The sequence below is a fragment of the Apostichopus japonicus genome, chromosome 20, assembly GCF_037975245.1.
Source record: "Apostichopus japonicus isolate 1M-3 chromosome 20, ASM3797524v1, whole genome shotgun sequence".
In the NCBI taxonomy this organism is placed as follows: Eukaryota; Metazoa; Echinodermata; class Holothuroidea; order Aspidochirotida; family Stichopodidae; genus Apostichopus; species Apostichopus japonicus.
Window position 1 is genome coordinate 9,529,699 of NC_092580.1, and position 18,935 is coordinate 9,548,633.

Genomic DNA, 18,935 nt, shown 5'->3' on the forward strand with positions numbered 1-18,935 from the left:
GCGGTACCGATAAATCGAACGTGCTATACCGATAAATCGAATATGCGGAACCGATTAATCGATTGTGCAATACCGATAAATCGAAAGTGCAATACCGATAAATCGAATTTACGATACCGATAAATCGAATGTGCGGTACCGATAAATCGATTGTGCGGGACCGATAAATCGAATGTGCGAGACCGATTAATCGATTGTGCGGTACCGAAAAATCGAAAGTGCGGTACCGATAACAAGTGAATGTGCGGTACCGATCAATCGAATATGCGATACCGATCATTCGAATGTGCGGTACCGATAAATAGAACGTGCAATACCGATCAATCGAATATAAGGTAACAATAAATCGATTGTGCGGTACCGATAAATCGAATGCGCGGTACCGATTAATCGATATTGCGGTACCGATAAATCGAACGTGCGGTACCGATAAATCGATTGTGCGGTACCCGATAAATCGAAAGTGTGGTACCGATAAATCGAACTGACGATACCGATAAATCGATTGTGCAGGACCGATAAGTCGATCCTGCGGTACCGATAAATCGATTGTGCGGTACCGATCAATCGAAAGTGCGGTACCGATAAATCGAACGTGCGATACCGATTAATTGAATATGCGGTACCGATAAATCGAATGTGCGATACCGATAAATCGAATTTACGATACCGATAAATCGAATGTGCGGTACCGATAAATCGAATGCGCGATACCGATAAATTAAACTTACCATACTGATAAATCGAAAGTGCGGTACCGATAAATGGAACGTGCGATACCGATAAATTGATATTGCAGTACCGATAAATCGATCCTGCGGTACCGTTAAATCGAACGTACGATACCGATTGATCGAATAGGCGGTACCGATAATTCGGATGTGCAGTACTGATAAATCGATTGTGTGGTACCGATCAATCGAATGTGGGATACCCATTAATCGAATGTGCGGTACCGATAAATCGAATATGCGGTACCGATAAGTCGAATGTGCGATACCGATAAATCGAATGTGCGGTACCGATGAATCGATTGTGCGGTACCGATAAATCGAACGTGCGAGACCCATTAATCGATATTGCGATACCGATAAATCGAATGTGCGGTACCGATCAATAGATTGGGCGGTACCAATAGATCGAAAGTGCGGTACCGATAAATCGAACATGCGATACCGATTAATCGAATTGGGAAACGGATAAATCGAATGTGCGGTACCGATAAGTCGAATGTGCGATACCGATAAATCGAATGTGCGGTACCGATGAATCGATTGTGCGGTACCGATAAATCGAACGTGCGAGACCCATTAATCGATATTGCGATACCGATAAATCGAATGTGCGGTACCGATCAATAGATTGGGCGGTACCAATAGATCGAAAGTGCGGTACCGATAAATCGAACATGCGATACCGATTAATCGAATTGGGAAACGGATAAATCGAATGTGCGGTACCGATAAATCGAATGTGCGGTACCGATAAGTCGGATGTGCGGTACCGATAAATCGAATGTGAGATAACGATAAATCGAAAGTGCAATACCGATAAATTGAATATACGATACCGATAAATTGAATATACGATACCGATAAATCAAATGCGGTACCGATAAATCGATTGTGCGGGACCGATAAATCGAATCCGCGATACCGATAAATTGAATTTACGATACCGATAAATGGAATGTGCGGTACCAATTAATCGATTGTGCGTTACCGATCGATCGAAAGTGCGGTACCGATAAATCGAACGTGCGATACCGATTAATCAAATCTGCGGTACTGATTAATCGAATGTGCGATACCGATAAATGGAATGTGCGATACCGAAAAATCGAACTTACGATACCGATTAATCGAATGTGCGGTACCGATAAATCGAAAGTGCGGTACCGATAAATGGAATGTGCGATACCGAAAAATCGAACTTACGATACCGATTAATCGAATGTGCGGTACCGATAAATCGAAAGTGCGGTACCGATAAATGGAATGTGCGATAACGAAAAATCGAATTTACGGTACGGATTAAACTAATCTGTGGTACCGACAAATCGAATGTGCGGTACCGATAGATCGAACGTGCGATACCGATTAATCAAATTGCGATACCGATCAATCGAATGTGCGGTACCGATCAATCGATTGTGCCGTACCGATAAATCGAATGTGCGATACCGATAAATTGAATGTGCGAGACCGATTAATCGATATTGTGGTACCGATAAATCGAATGTGCGGTACCGATAAATCGATTGTGCGGTACCGATAAACCGAAAGTGCGGTACCGATAAATCGAACGTGCGATACCGATAAATTGAATGTGCGGTACCGATAAATCGATTCTGCAGTACCGATAAATCGATTGTGCGGTACCGATCAATCGAAAGTGCGGTACCGATAAATGGAACGTGCGATACCCGATTAATGGAATATGCGGTACCGATAAATCGGATGTGCAGTACTGATAAATCGAATGTACGGTACCGATAAATCGATTGTGCGGGACCGATAAATTGAAACCGCGGTACCCATAAATCGAACGTCCGATACCGATAAATCGAATATGCGGAACCGATAAATCGATTGTGCGGTACCGATAAATCGAATGTGCGAGACCAATTAATCGATATTGCGGTACCGATTAATGGAATGTGCGGTACCGATAAATAGAAGGTGCGGTACCGATAAATCGAATACGCGATACCGATAAATTAAATTTACGATTCTGATAAATCGAATGTGCGGTACCGATAAATCGATTGTGCGGACCGATAAATTGAAAGTACGGTACCCATAAATCGAACGTGCGATACCGATAAATCGAATATGTGGAACCGATAAATCGATTGTGCGGTACCGATAAATTGAATGTGCGGTACCGATTAATCGATATTGCGGTACCGATAAATCGAATGTGCGGTACCGATAAATCGATTGTGCGAGACCGATAAATTGAAACCGCGGTACCCATAAATCGAACCTCCGATACCGATAAATCGAATATGCGGAACCGATAAATCGTTTGTGCGGTACCGATAAATCGAATGTGCGAGACCAATTAATCGATATTGCGGTACCGATTAATGGAATGTGCGGTACCGATAAATCGATTGTGCGGGACCGATAAATTGAAACCGCGGTACCCATAAATCGAACGTCCGATACCGATAAATCGAATATGCGGAACCGATAAATCGATTGTGCGGTACCGATAAATCGAATGTGCGAGACCAATTAATCGATATTGCGGTACCGATTAACGAAATGTGCGGTACCGATAAATAGAAGGTGCGGTACCGATAAATCGAATACGCGATACCGATAAATTAAATTTACGATTCTGATAAATCGAATGTGCGGTACCGATAAATCGATTGTGCGGACCGATAAATTGAAAGTACGGTACCCATAAATCGAACGTGCGATACCGATAAATCAAATATGTGGAACCGATAAATCGATTGAGCGGTACCGATAAATTGAATGTGCGAGACCGATTAATAGATATTGTGGTACCGATAAATCGAATGTGCGGTACCGATAAATCGATTGTGCGGTACCGATAAACCGAAAGTGCGGTACCGATAAATCGAACGTGCGATACCGATAAATTGAATGTGCGGTACCGATAAATCGATTCTGCAGTACCGATAAATCGATTGTGCGGTACCGATCAATCGAAAGTGCGGTACCGATACATGGAACGTGCGATACCCGATTAATGGAATATGCGGTACCGATAAATCGGATGTGCAGTACTGATAAATCGAATGTACGGTACCGATAAATCGATTGTGCGGGACCGATAAATTGAAACCGCGGTACCCATAAATCGAACGTCCGATACCGATAAATCGAATATGCGGAACCGATAAATCGATTGTGCGGTACCGATAAATCGAATGTGCGAGACCAATTAATCGATATTGCGGTACCGATTAATGGAATGTGCGGTACCGATAAATAGAAGGTGCGGTACCGATAAATCGAATACGCGATACCGATAAATTAAATTTACGATTCTGATAAATCGAATGTGCGGTACCGATAAATCGATTGTGCGGACCGATAAATTGAAAGTACGGTACCCATAAATCGAACGTGCGATACCGATAAATCGAATATGTGGAACCGATAAATCGATTGTGCGGTACCGATAAATTGAATGTGCGGTACCGATTAATCGATATTGCGGTACCGATAAATCGAATGTGCGGTACCGATAAATCGATTGTGCGAGACCGATAAATTGAAACCGCGGTACCCATAAATCGAACCTCCGATACCGATAAATCGAATATGCGGAACCGATAAATCGTTTGTGCGGTACCGATAAATCGAATGTGCGAGACCAATTAATCGATATTGCGGTACCGATTAATGGAATGTGCGGTACCGATAAATAGAAGGTGCGGTACCGATAAATCGAATGCGCGATACCGATAAATTAAATTTACGATACTGATAAATCGAATGTGCGGTACCGATAAATCGATTGTGCGGACCGATAAATTGAAAGTACGGTACCCATAAATCGAACGTGCGATACCGATAAATCGAATATGTGGAACCGATAAATCGATTGTGCGGTACCGATAAATTGAATGTGCGAGACCGATTAATCGATATTGTGGTACCGATAAATCGAATGTGCGGTACCGATAAATCGATTGTGCGGTACCGATAAACCGAAAGTGCGGTACCGATAAATCGAACGTGCGATACCGATAAATTGAATGTGCGGTACCGATAAATCGATTCTGCAGTACCGATAAATCGATTGTGCGGTACCGATCAATCGAAAGTGCGGTACCGATAAATGGAACTTGCGATACCCGATTAATGGAATATGCGGTACCGATAAATCGGATGTGCAGTACTGATAAATCGATTGTGCGGTACCGATAAATCGAATCCGCGATACCGATCAATCGAATTTACGATACCGATAAATCGAATGTGCTGTACCGATAAATCGATTGTGCGTTACCGATTAATCGAATTTGCGGTACCGCTCAATCGATTGTGCGGTACCGATCTATCGAATGTGTGAGACCGATTAATTGATATTGCGGTACCGATAAATCGAATGTGCGGTACCGATAAATCGATTGTGCGGTACCGATAAATCGAAAGTGGGGTACCGATAAATCGAACGTGCGATTCCGATTAATCGAATTGTGATACCGATAAATCGAATATGCGGTACGGATAAATCGAATGTGCGGTACCGTTTATTCGAATGTGCGATAACGATAAATCGGAAGTGCAATACCGATAAATCGAATGTGCGGTACCGATAAATCGAATGTGCAATAACGATAAACCGAAAGTGCAATACTGATAAATCGAAAGTGCGGTACCGATAAATCGAACGTGCGATACCGATAAATCAATTGTACGGTTCCGATAAATCGAATGTGCGAGACCGAGTAATCGAATGTGCGGTAGGCTACCGATAAATCGATTGTGCTGTACCGATAAATCGATTGTACGGTACCGATCGATCGAAAGTGCGGTACCGATAAATCGAACGTGCGATACCGATTAATCAAATCTGCGGTACTGATTAATCGAATGTGCGATACCGATAAATGGAATGTGCGATACCGAAAATTCGAACTTACGATACCGATTAATCGAATGTGCGGTACCGATAAATCGAAAGTGCGGTACCGATAAATGGAATGTGCGATAACGAAAAATCGCACTTACGATACGGATTAATCTAATCTGTGGTACCGACAAATCGAAAGTGCGGTACTGATAGATCGAACGTGCGATACCGATTAATCAAATTGCGATACCGATCAATCGAATGTGCGGTACCGATAAATCGATTGTGCCGTACCGATATATCGAATGTGCGATACCGATAAATCGAATATACGATACCGATTAATCGAATGTGCGGTACCGATAAATCGAATGTGCGGTAACGATAAATCGAATGTGCGATACCGATAAATAGAAAGTGTAATACCGATAATTCGATTTTACGATACCGATAATCGAATGTGCGGTACCGATAAATCGAATGCGCGATACCGATAAATTAAATTTTCGATACTGATAAATCGAATGTGCGGTACCGATAAATCGATTGTGCGGGACCGATAAATTGAAACCGCGGTACCCATAAATCGAACGTCCGATACCGATAAATCGAATATGCGGAACCGCTAAATCGATTGTGCGGTACCGATAAATCGAATGTGCGAGACCAATTAATCGATATTGCGGTACCGATTAATGAAATGTGCGGTACCGATAAATAGAAGGTGCGGTACCGATAAATCGAATACGCGATACCGATAAATTAAATTTACGATTCTGATAAATCGAATGTGCGGTACCGATAAATCGATTGTGCGGACCGATAAATTGAAAGTACGGTACCCATAAATCGAACGTGCGATACCGATAAATCGAATATGTGGAACCGATAAATCGATTGTGCGGTACCGATAAATTGAATGTGCGAGACCGATTAATCGATATTGTGGTACCGATAAATCGAATGTGCGGTACCGATAAATCGATTGTGCGGTACCGATAAACCGAAAGTGCGGTACCGATAAATCGAACGTGCGATACCGGTTTATCGAATATGCGGTACCGCACAATCGATTGTTGTACCGATAAATCGAATGTGTGAGACCGATTAATCGATTGTGTTGGACCGATATTTCGAATGTACGTTACCGATAAATCGAAAGTGCGGTATCGATAAATCGAACATGAGATACCGATAAATCGAAAGTGCAATACCGATTAATCGATATTGCGATACCGATGAATCGAATGTGCGGTACTGATAAATCGATATTGCGGTACCGATAAATCGAATATGCGGGACCGATAAATCAAATGTGCGATACCGATAAATCGAATATAGGGTACCGATAAATCGAATGGGCGGTACCGATGAATCGAAAGTGCGAGACCTATTAATCAAATGTGCGGTAGGCTACCGATAAATCGATTGTTCGGTTCCGATAATTCGATTCTGCGGTACCGACCAATCGAAAGTGCGATACCGATAAATCGAATGTGCGGTACCGATAAATCGAATGTGCGATACCGATAAATCGAATATACGATACCGATTAATCGAATGTGCGGTACCGATAAATAGAAAGTGCGGTACCGATAAATCGAATATGCGATATCGATAAATCGAATATACGATACCGATTAATCGAATGTGCGGTACCGATAAATCGAAAGTGCGGTACCGATAATTCGAACATGCGATACCGATTAATCGAATGTGCGATACCGATAAATCAAATGTGCGGTACCGATAAATCGGATGTGTGGTACCGATAAATCGAATGTGCGGTACAGATAAATCGAATGTGCGATACCGATAAATCGAAAGTGTAATACCGATAATTCGAATTTACGATACCCATAATCGAAAGTGCGGTACCGATAAATCGAATGCGCGATACCGATAAATTAAATTTACGATACTGATAAATCGAAAGTGCGGTACCGATAAATGGAACGTGCGATACCCGATTAATGGAATATGCGGTACCGATAAATCGGATGTGCAGTACTGATAAATCGATTGTGCGGTACCGATAAATCGAATGTGCGATACCCATTAATCGAAATTGCGGTACCGATAAATCGAATGTGCGGTACCGATAAATCGATTGTACGGTACCCGATAAATCGAAAGTGTGGTACCGATAAATCGAACGTGCGATACCGATAAATCGATTGTGCAGGACCGATAAATCGATCCTGCGGTACCGATAAATCGATTGTGCGGTACCGATCAATCGAATATACGATACCGATTAATCGAATGTGCGGTACTGATAAATCGGATGTGCGGTACCGATAAATTGTTTGTGCGGGACCGATAAATCGATTGTGCAATACCGATAAATCGAATGTGCGGTACCGATAAATCGAACATGAGATACCGATAAATAGAAAGTGCAATACCGATTAATCGATATTGCGGTACCGATGAATCGAATGTGCGGTACTGATCAATCGATATTGCGGTACCCGATAAATCGAATGTGCTGTACCGATAAATTGATATTGCGGTACCGATAAATCGAACGAGCGATACCGATTAATCGAATCTGCGGTACCGGTAAATCGAATGTGCGCTACCGATTAATCGAATCTGCGGTACCGATGAATCGATTGTGCGGGACCGATAAATCGATTGTGCGGGACCGATAAATCGATTCTGCGGTACCGATAAATCGAACGTGCGAGACCGATTAATCGATATTGCGATACCGATAAATCGAATGTGCGATAACGATAAATCGAAAGTGCAATACCGATAAATTGAATATACGATACAGATAAATCATTTGCGGTACCGATAAATCGAATGTGCGGTACCGATAAATCCATTGTGCGGTACCGATAAATCGAAAGTGCGGTACCGATAAATCGTATTAACGATACCGATAAATGGAATGTGCGGTACCGATAAATTGAATGTGCGGGACCGATAAATCGATTGTGCGGTACCGATAAATGGAACGCGCGATACCGATACATTGAATGTGCGGTACCGATAAATCGATTGTGCGGGACCGATAAATCGAACGTGCGGTACCGATACATTGAATGTGCGGTACCGATAAATCGAAATTGCAATACCGATAAATCGAACGTGCGGTACCGATAAATCGAACGTGCGATACCGATAAATCGAAATTGCAATACCGATAAATCGAATTTACGATACCGATAAATCGAATGTGCGGTACCGATAAATCGAATGCGCGATACCGATAAATTAAATTTACGATACTGATAAATCGAATGTGCGGTACCGATAAATCGATTGTGGGGTTCCGATAAATTGAAAGTGCGGTACCGATAAATAGAACGTGCGATACCGATAAATCGAATATGCGGTACCGATAAATCAATTATGCGATACCGATAAATCGAATGTGCAAGACCGATTAATCGATTGTGCGGCACCGATAAATCGATTGTGCGAGATTTATTAATCGAATGTGCGGTAGGCTACCGATAAATCGATTGTGCTGTACGGATATATCGATTGTACGGTACCGATAAATCGAATATGCGGTACCGATAAATCAATTATGCGGTACCGATAAATCGAATGTGCAAGACCGATTAATCGATTGTGCGGTACCGAAAAATCAAATGTGCGATACCGATAAATCGAATATGCGATATCGATAAATCGAATATACGATACCGATTAATCGAATGTGCGGTACCGATAAATCGAAAGTGCGGTACCGATAAATCGAACATGCGATACCGATTAATCGAATGTGCGATACCGATAAATCGAATGTGCGGTACCGATAAATCGGATGTGTGGTACCGATAAATCGAATGTGCGGTACAGATAAATCGAATGTGCGATACCGATAAATCGAAAGTGTAATACCGATAATTCGAATTTACGATACCGATAATCGAAAGTGCGGTACCGATAAATCGAATGCGCGATACCGATAAATTAAATTTACGATACTGATAAATCGAAAGTGCGGTACCGATAAATGGAACGTGCGATACCCGATTAATGGAATATGCGGTACCGATAAATCGGATGTGCAGTACTGATAAATCGATTGTGCGGTACCGATAAATCGAATGTGCGATACCCATTAATCGAAATTGCGGTACCGATAAATCGAATGTGCGGTACCGATAAATCGATTGTACGGTACCCGATAAATCGAAAGTGTGGTACCGATAAATCGAACGTGCGATACCGATAAATCGATTGTGCAGGACCGATAAATCGATCCTGCGGTACCGATAAATCGATTGTGCGGTACCGATCAATCGAATATACGATACCGATTAATCGAATGTGCGGTACTGATAAATCGGATGTGCGGTACCGATAAATTGTTTGTGCGGGACCGATAAATCGATTGTGCAATACCGATAAATCGAATGTGCGGTACCGATAAATCGAACATGAGATACCGATAAATCGAAAGTGCAATACCGATTAATCGATATTGCGGTACCGATGAATCGAATGTGCGGTACTGATAAATCGATATTGCGGTACCCGATAAATCGAATGTGCTGTACCGATAAATTGATATTGCGGTACCGATAAATCGAACGAGCGATACCGATTAATCGAATCTGCGGTACCGGTAAATCGAATGTGCGCTACCGATTAATCGAATGTGCGGTACTGATAAATCGGATGTGCGGTACCGATAAATTGTTTGTGCGGGACCGATAAATCGATTGTGCAATACCGATAAATCGAATGTGTGGTACCGATTAATCGAATGTGCGGTACTGATAAATCGGATGTGCGGTACCGATAAATTGTTTGTGCGGGACCGATAAATCGATTGTGCAATACCGATAAATCGAATGTGCGGTACCGATAAATCGAACATGAGATACCGATAAATCGAAAGTGCAATACCGATTAATCGATATTGCGGTACCGATGAATCGAATGTGCGGTACTGATAAATCGATATTGCGGTACCCGATAAATCGAATGTGCTGTACCGATAAATTGATATTGCGGTACCGATAAATCGAACGAGCGATACCGATTAATCGAATCTGCGGTACCGGTAAATCGAATGTGCGCTACCGATTAATCGAATCTGCGGTACCGATGAATCGATTGTGCGGGACCGATAAATCGATTGTACGGGACCGATAAATCGATTGTGCGGGACCGATAAATCGATTGTGCGGGACCGATAAATCGATTGTGCGGGACCGATAAATCGATTGTGCGATGCCGATAAATCGAAAGTGCAATACCGATAAATCGAATTAACGATACCGATAAATCGAATGTGCGGTACCGATAAATCGAAAGTGCGATACCGATAAATCGAATATACGATACCGATTAATCGAATGTGCGGTACCGATAAATAGAAAGTGCGGTACCGATAAATCGAATGTGCGATACCGATAAATCGATTGTGCGGTACCGATAAATCGAATGTGCGGAACCGATAAATCGTTTGTGCGGTACCGATAAATCGAATGTGCGAGACCAATTAATCGATATTGCGGTACCGATTAATGGAATGTGCGGTACCGATAAATCGATTGTGCGGGACCGATAAATTGAAACCGCGGTACCCATAAATCGAACGTCCGATACCGATAAATCGAATATGCGGAACCGATAAATCGATTGTGCGGTACCGATAAATCGAATGTGCGAGACCAATTAATCGATATTGCGGTACCGATTAATGAAATGTGCGGTACCGATAAATAGAAGGTGCGGTACCGATAAATCGAATACGCGATACCGATAAATTAAATTTACGATTCTGATAAATCGAATGTGCGGTACCGATAAATCGATTGTGCGGACCGATAAATTGAAAGTACGGTACCCATAAATCGAACGTGCGATACCGATAAATCAAATATGTGGAACCGATAAATCGATTGAGCGGTACCGATAAATTGAATGTGCGAGACCGATTAATCGATATTGTGGTACCGATAAATCGAATGTGCGGTACCGATAAATCGATTGTGCGGTACCGATAAACCGAAAGTGCGGTACCGATAAATCGAACGTGCGATACCGATAAATTGAATGTGCGGTACCGATAAATCGATTGTGCGGTACCGATCAATCGAAAGTGCGGTACCGATACATGGAACGTGCGATACCCGATTAATGGAATATGCGGTACCGATAAATCGGATGTGCAGTACTGATAAATCGAATGTACGGTACCGATAAATCGATTGTGCGGGACCGATAAATTGAAACCGCGGTACCCATAAATCGAACGTCCGATACCGATAAATCGAATATGCGGAACCGATAAATCGATTGTGCGGTACCGATAAATCGAATGTGCGAGACCAATTAATCGATATTGCGGTACCGATTAATGGATTGTGCGGTACCGATAAATAGAAGGTGCGGTACCGATAAATCGAATACGCGATACCGATAAATTAAATTTACGATTCTGATAAATCGAATGTGCGGTACCGATAAATCGATTGTGCGGACCGATAAATTGAAAGTACGGTACCCATAAATCGAACGTGCGATACCGATAAATCGAATATGTGGAACCGATAAATCGATTGTGCGGTACCGATAAATTGAATGTGCGGTACCGATTAATCGATATTGCGGTACCGATAAATCGAATGTGCGGTACCGATAAATCGATTGTGCGAGACCGATAAATTGAAACCGCGGTACCCATAAATCGAACCTCCGATACCGATAAATCGAATATGCGGAACCGATAAATCGTTTGTGCGGTACCGATAAATCGAATGTGCGAGACCAATTAATCGATATTGCGGTACCGATTAATGAAATGTGCGGTACCGATAAATAGAAGGTGCGGTACCGATAAATCGAATACGCGATACCGATAAATTAAATTTACGATTCTGATAAATCGAATGTGCGGTACCGATAAATCGATTGTGCGGACCGATAAATTGAAAGTACGGTACCCATAAATCGAACGTGCGATACCGATAAATCGAATATGTGGAACCGATAAATCGATTGTGCGGTACCGATAAATTGAATGTGCGAGACCGATTAATCGATATTGTGGTACCGATAAATCGAATGTGCGGTACCGATAAATCGATTGTGCGGTACCGATAAACCGAAAGTGCGGTACCGATAAATCGAACGTGCGATACCGGTTTATCGAATATGCGGTACCGCACAATCGATTGTTGTACCGATAAATCGAATGTGTGAGACCGATTAATCGATTGTGTTGGACCGATATTTCGAATGTACGTTACCGATAAATCGAAAGTGCGGTATCGATAAATCGAACATGAGATACCGATAAATCGAATGTGCGATACCGATAAATCGAATGTGCGATACCGATGAATGGAATGTGCGGTACCGATAAATCGGATGTGCGATACCGATAAATCGAATATGCGGGACCGATAAATCAAATGTGCGATACCGATAAATCGAATATAGGGTACCGATAAATCGAATGGGCGGTACCGATGAATCGAAAGTGCGAGACCTATTAATCAAATGTGCGGTAGGCTACCGATAAATCGATTGTTCGGTTCCGATAATTCGATTCTGCGGTACCGACCAATCGAAAGTGCGATACCGATAAATCGAATGTGCGGTACCGATAAATCGAATGTGCGATACCGATAAATCGAATATACGATACCGATTAATCGAATGTGCGGTACCGATAAATAGAAAGTGCGGTACCGATAAATCGAATATGCGATATCGATAAATCGAATATACGATACCGATTAATCGAATGTGCGGTACCGATAAATCGAAAGTGCGGTACCGATAATTCGAACATGCGATACCGATTAATCGAATGTGCGATACCGATAAATCAAATGTGCGGTACCGATAAATCGGATGTGTGGTACCGATAAATCGAATGTGCGGTACAGATAAATCGAATGTGCGATACCGATAAATCGAAAGTGTAATACCGATAATTCGAATTTACGATACCCATAATCGAAAGTGCGGTACCGATAAATCGAATGCGCGATACCGATAAATTAAATTTACGATACTGATAAATCGAAAGTGCGGTACCGATAAATGGAACGTGCGATACCCGATTAATGGAATATGCGGTACCGATAAATCGGATGTGCAGTACTGATAAATCGATTGTGCGGTACCGATAAATCGAATGTGCGATACCCATTAATCGAAATTGCGGTACCGATAAATCGAATGTGCGGTACCGATAAATCGATTGTACGGTACCCGATAAATCGAAAGTGTGGTACCGATAAATCGAACGTGCGATACCGATAAATCGATTGTGCAGGACCGATAAATCGATCCTGCGGTACCGATAAATCGATTGTGCGGTACCGATCAATCGAATATACGATACCGATTAATCGAATGTGCGGTACTGATAAATCGGATGTGCGGTACCGATAAATTGTTTGTGCGGGACCGATAAATCGATTGTGCAATACCGATAAATCGAATGTGCGGTACCGATAAATCGAACATGAGATACCGATAAATAGAAAGTGCAATACCGATTAATCGATATTGCGGTACCGATGAATCGAATGTGCGGTACTGATCAATCGATATTGCGGTACCCGATAAATCGAATGTGCTGTACCGATAAATTGATATTGCGGTACCGATAAATCGAACGAGCGATACCGATTAATCGAATCTGCGGTACCGGTAAATCGAATGTGCGCTACCGATTAATCGAATCTGCGGTACCGATGAATCGATTGTGCGGGACCGATAAATCGATTGTGCGGGACCGATAAATCGATTGTGCGGGACCGATAAATCGATTCTGCGGTACCGATAAATCGAACGTGCGAGACCGATTAATCGATATTGCGATACCGATAAATCGAATGTGCGATAACGATAAATCGAAAGTGCAATACCGATAAATTGAATATACGATACAGATAAATCATTTGCGGTACCGATAAATCGAATGTGCGGTACCGATAAATCCATTGTGCGGTACCGATAAATCGAAAGTGCGGTACCGATAAATCGAACGTGCGATACCGATAAATCGTATTAACGATACCGATAAATGGAATGTGCGGTACCGATAAATTGAATGTGCGGGACCGATAAATCGATTGTGCGGTACCGATAAATGGAACGCGCGATACCGATACATTGAATGTGCGGTACCGATAAATCGATTGTGCGGGACCGATAAATCGAACGTGCGGTACCGATACATTGAATGTGCGGTACCGATAAATCGAAATTGCAATACCGATAAATCGAACGTGCGGTACCGATAAATCGAACGTGCGATACCGATAAATCGAAATTGCAATACCGATAAATCGAATTTACGATACCGATAAATCGAATGTGCGGTACCGATAAATCGAATGCGCGATACCGATAAATTAAATTTACGATACTGATAAATCGAATGTGCGGTACCGATAAATCGATTGTGGGGTTCCGATAAATTGAAAGTGCGGTACCGATAAATAGAACGTGCGATACCGATAAATCGAATATGCGGTACCGATAAATCAATTATGCGATACCGATAAATCGAATGTGCAAGACCGATTAATCGATTGTGCGGCACCGATAAATCGATTGTGCGAGATTTATTAATCGAATGTGCGGTAGGCTACCGATAAATCGATTGTGCTGTACGGATATATCGATTGTACGGTACCGATAAATCGAATATGCGGTACCGATAAATCAATTATGCGGTACCGATAAATCGAATGTGCAAGACCGATTAATCGATTGTGCGGTACCGAAAAATCAAATGTGCGATACCGATAAATCGAATATGCGATATCGAATAAATCGAATATACGATACCGATTAATCGAATGTGCGGTACCGATAAATCGAAAGTGCGGTACCGATAAATCGAACATGCGATACCGATTAATCGAATGTGCGATACCGATAAATCGAATGTGCGGTACCGATAAATCGGATGTGTGGTACCGATAAATCGAATGTGCGGTACAGATAAATCGAATGTGCGATACCGATAAATCGAAAGTGTAATACCGATAATTCGAATTTACGATACCGATAATCGAAAGTGCGGTACCGATAAATCGAATGCGCGATACCGATAAATTAAATTTACGATACTGATAAATCGAAAGTGCGGTACCGATAAATGGAACGTGCGATACCCGATTAATGGAATATGCGGTACCGATAAATCGGATGTGCAGTACTGATAAATCGATTGTGCGGTACCGATAAATCGAATGTGCGATACCCATTAATCGAAATTGCGGTACCGATAAATCGAATGTGCGGTACCGATAAATCGATTGTACGGTACCCGATAAATCGAAAGTGTGGTACCGATAAATCGAACGTGCGATACCGATAAATCGATTGTGCAGGACCGATAAATCGATCCTGCGGTACCGATAAATCGATTGTGCGGTACCGATCAATCGAATATACGATACCGATTAATCGAATGTGCGGTACTGATAAATCGGATGTGCGGTACCGATAAATTGTTTGTGCGGGACCGATAAATCGATTGTGCAATACCGATAAATCGAATGTGCGGTACCGATAAATCGAACATGAGATACCGATAAATCGAAAGTGCAATACCGATTAATCGATATTGCGGTACCGATGAATCGAATGTGCGGTACTGATAAATCGATATTGCGGTACCCGATAAATCGAATGTGCTGTACCGATAAATTGATATTGCGGTACCGATAAATCGAACGAGCGATACCGATTAATCGAATCTGCGGTACCGGTAAATCGAATGTGCGCTACCGATTAATCGAATCTGCGGTACCGATGAATCGATTGTGCGGGACCGATAAATCAATTGTGCGGGACCGATAAATCGATTGTGCGGGACCGATAAATCGATTCTGCGATGCCGATAAATCGAAAGTGCAATACCGATAAATCGAATTAACGATACCGATAAATCGAATGTGCGGTACCGATAAATCGAATGTGCGATACCGATAAATCGAATATACGATACCGATTAATCGAATGTGCGGTACCGATAAATAGAAAGTGCGGTACCGATAAATCGGATGTGCGATACCGATAAATCGAATGTGCGATACCGATTAATCGAATCTGCGGTACCGGTAAATCGAATGTGCGCTACCGATTAATCGAATCTACGGTACCGATGAATCGATTGTGCGGGACCGATAAATCGATTGTACGGGACCGATAAATCGATTGTGCGGGACCGATAAATCGATTGTGCGGGACCGATAAATCGATTGTGCGGGACCGATAAATCGATTGTGCGATGCCAAACAATCGAAAGTGCAATACCGATAAATCGAATTAACGATACCGATAAATCGAATGTGCGGTACCGATAAATCGAAAGTGCGATACCGATAAATCGAATATACGATACCGATAAATCGATTGTGCGGGACCGATAAATCGATTGTGCGGGACCGATAAATCGATTGTGCGATGCCGATAAATCGAAAGTGCAATACCGATAAATCGAATTAACGATACCGATAAATCGAATGTGCGGTACCGATAAATCGAAAGTGCGATACCGATAAATCGAATATACGATACCGATTAATCGAATGTGCGGTACCGATAAATAGAAAGTGCGGTACCGATAAATCGAATGTGCGATACCGATAAATCGAATGTGCGATACCGATGAATGGAATGTGCGGTACCGATAAATCGGATGTGCGATACCGATAAATCGAATATGCGGGACCGATAAATCAAATGTGCGATACCGATAAATCGAATATAGGGTACCGATAAATCGAATGGGCGGTACCGATGAATCGAAAGTGCGAGACCTATTAATCAAATGTGCGGTAGGCTACCGATAAATCGATTGTTCGGTTCCGATAATTCGATTCTGCGGTACCGACCAATCGAAAGTGCGATACCGATAAATCGAATGTGCGGTACCGATAAATCGAATGTGCGATACCGATAAATCGAATATACGATACCGATTAATCGAATGTGCGGTACCGATAAATAGAAAGTGCGGTACCGATAAATCGAATATGCGATATCGATAAATCGAATATACGATACCGATTAATCGAATGTGCGGTACCGATAAATCGAAAGTGCGGTACCGATAAATCGAACATGCGATACCGATTAATCGAATGTGCGATACCGATAAATCAAATGTGCGGTACCGATAAATCGGATGTGTGGTACCGATAAATCGAATGTGCGGTACAGATAAATCGAATGTGCGATACCGATAAATCGAAAGTGTAATACCGATAATTCGAATTTACGATACCCATAATCGAAAGTGCGGTACCGATAAATCGAATGCGCGATACCGATAAATTAAATTTACGATACTGATAAATCGAAAGTGCGGTACCGATAAATGGAACGTGCGATACCCGATTAATGGAATATGCGGTACCGATAAATCGGATGTGCAGTACTGATAAATCGATTGTGCGGTACCGATAAATCGAATGTGCGATACCCATTAATCGAAATTGCGGTACCGATAAATCGAATGTGCGGTACCGATAAATCGATTGTACGGTACCCGATAAATCGAAAGTGTGGTACCGATAAATCGAACGTGCGATACCGATAAATCGATTGTGCAGGACCGATAAATCGATCCTGCGGTACCGATAAATCGATTGTGCGGTACCGATCAATCGAATATACGATACCGATTAATCGAATGTGCGGTACTGATAAATCGGATGTGCGGTACCGATAAATTGTTTGTGCGGGACCGATAAATCGATTGTGCAATACCGATAAATCGAATGTGCGGTACCGATAAATCGAACATGAGATACCGATAAATAGAAAGTGCAATACCGATTAATCGATATTGCGGTACCGATGAATCGAATGTGCGGTACTGATCAATCGATATTGCGGTACCCGATAAATCGAATGTGCTGTACCGATAAATTGATATTGCGGTACCGATAAATCGAACGAGCGATACCGATTAATCGAATCTGCGGTACCGGTAAATCGAATGTGCGCTACCGATTAATCGAATCTGCGGTACCGATGAATCGATTGTGCGGGACCGATAAATCGATTGTGCGGGACCGATAAATCGATTGTGCGGGACCGATAAATCGATTCTGCGGTACCGATAAATCGAACGTGCGAGACCGATTAATCGATATTGCGATACCGATAAATCGAATGTGCGATAACGATAAATCGAAAGTGCAATACCGATAAATTGAATATACGATACAGATAAATCATTTGCGGTACCGATAAATCGAATGTGCGGTACCGATAAATCCATTGTGCGGTACCGATAAATCGAAAGTGCGGTACCGATAAATCGAACGTGCGATACCGATAAATCGTATTAACGATACCGATAAATGGAATGTGCGGTACCGATAAATTGAATGTGCGGGACCGATAAA